The sequence below is a fragment of the Rhinopithecus bieti genome, unplaced genomic scaffold (assembly GCF_001698545.2).
Source record: "Rhinopithecus bieti isolate Rb0 unplaced genomic scaffold, ASM169854v2 scaffold_19, whole genome shotgun sequence".
In the NCBI taxonomy this organism is placed as follows: Eukaryota; Metazoa; Chordata; class Mammalia; order Primates; family Cercopithecidae; genus Rhinopithecus; species Rhinopithecus bieti.
This window is the reverse complement of record NW_016803360.1, coordinates 4,519,595-4,521,707: the sequence shown is the minus strand read 5'-3', so window position 1 is coordinate 4,521,707 and position 2,113 is coordinate 4,519,595. Positions and strand designations below refer to the sequence as shown.

Genomic DNA, 2,113 nt, shown 5'->3' with positions numbered 1-2,113 from the left:
ACTTGTAGCCACGGGGGGTTCTTTGCCCATGGTGCAGTGCAGAGCCACACCAACCCAGTCTACACATTCTTGGATTAACGTCATGTTTTTTTCTCTGACCAAAGACATGTTAGGCATTGGCAGGCATCTAGTTAGAAAACATAGAAAGTTGAAATCTAAAAATATCTAAAAGTCAACTCAATTCAACTTGCTTTTATTGAGCCCCTGACATTGTTCAGGAACAATGATTTGTTGAGGAACAAGAGGTGAAACTGATTTGATTAAGGTCACATGGCTAGTGTCATGAATAGGACCTATATACATTTATTTTTATTAGTCTTTACTGTGTCAATGAATTAAACTTCTTTTATGTCCAAGGATATATATTTTGTTTATTAAATAAAAGTTCAGGTCAGGTTCCTCATGGCTTTTAATCCCAGAGCTTTGAGAGGCTGATGTGGGAGGGTTGCTTGAGGCAGCCGTTCAGACCAGCCCATGCAACATGGCAAGACCCTGTCTCTACAAACAAAATTTAAAAATGATCTGGGCACAGAAGAAAGAAGGATCTAGCGAAATATGGCTGCAGAGAGCCCTGCTATGCGTCGGGTCCAGGTGGCAGAACATCCCAGGTTACTGAAGCTAAAGGAGATGTTTAACTCCAAGTTTGGATCTATTCCCAAGTTTTATGTTCGAGCACCAGGAAGAGTCAACGTAATAGGAGAGCATATAGATTACTGTGGATATTCTGTTCTTCCTATGGCTATAGAACAAGATGTGCTAATAGCTGTAGAACCTGTGAAAACATATACTCTCCAACTGGCCAATACAAATCCCTTGTATCCGGACTTCAGTACTAGTGCTAATAACATTCAGATTGATAAAACCAAGGCTTTGTGGCACAACTATTTCTTATGTGGACTTAAAGGAATTCAGGAACACTTTGGTCTTAGTAACCTGACTGGAATGAACTGCCTGGTAGATGGAAATATCCCACCAAGTTCTGGCCTCTCCAGCTCCAGTGCTTTGGTCTGTTGTGCTGGCTTGGTGACGCTCACAGTGCTAGGAAGGAATCTATCCAAGGTGGAACTTGCAGAAATCTGTGCCAAGAGTGAGCCTTACATTGGTACTGAAGGAGGAGGCATGGACCAGTCTATATCATTTCTTGCAGAAGAAGGAACTGCCAAGTTGATAGAATTTAGTCCTCTGAGGGCAACTGATGTAAAACTCCCAAGTGGAGCAGTGTTTGTGATTGCCAACAGTTGTGTGGAGATGAATAAGGCAGCAACTTCTCATTTCAATATCAGGATGATGGAATGTCGGCTGGCTGCAAAGCTCCTAGCTAAATACAAAAACTTGCAATGGGACAACGTACTGCGGCTGGAGGAGGTACAGGCTAAACTAGGGATTAGTCTAGAAGAAATGTTGTTGGTCACAGAAGATGCCCTTCATCCTGAACCCTATAACCCCAGAGGAGATCTGTAGGTGTCTGGGAATTAGCCTGGAGGAACTCCGAACCCAAATCCTGAGTCCAAACACTCAAGGTGGAAGTTTGGGGCTCAAGGGTCACGACTTACTGGAGCAGGATGAGGAGGCTGCACAGTATCAATAGTACCTGCGGACAAGCTGCCCGGCTTCCTAGATGTAGCACCAAAAAGCTTATATACCGGAAGGGAGTGATGCAGAGTTTGATTTGCTACCAAAAGCTGGAGGACGGAGGCTTTGGTATTTCCTTGAGAAGCCTGCAAACAAAATGTAAAAAATCTCCAAGAGAAACTATTTAGGACACTTAGGAATTGGCAGGACTTTCTATGCCACAGTAAATTAATCTTCTTTCTGTTTTGTATTATGATGAATGGGGTTGCTATTATATCAAGATATAAAGATTTTTCGCAAAACACATCGATTGAAAGCTCTCTGATGCTTTCATTACATGATTATTCCATCTTAAAATATTGGTTTTACTATTAAGAGTCAAGACTCCGATGCTTGGGACAGGGATCTTTAAGAATAATCCTTACTGAGATTTATTCATTTGAAGATTTAAAGATGAATGTTAAAACACACTGCTTAATACTGCATTACACTTGAATTAAATATATTGTTATTGTTACAATTAAACTGAAAAAAAAAATGA

At 41.0% G+C, this 2,113-nt stretch overlaps 1 pseudogene across 1 annotated transcript; it reads left to right on the top strand.

The window, feature by feature from the left end:
• The first annotated feature begins 534 nt into the window (after positions 1-534).
• On the top strand, positions 535-1,514 carry LOC108534200 (N-acetylgalactosamine kinase pseudogene; annotated as a pseudogene). The gene has a single exon (XR_001886915.1). The product of XR_001886915.1 is annotated as an N-acetylgalactosamine kinase pseudogene (transcript).
• The last annotated feature ends 599 nt before the right edge of the window (positions 1,515-2,113 follow it).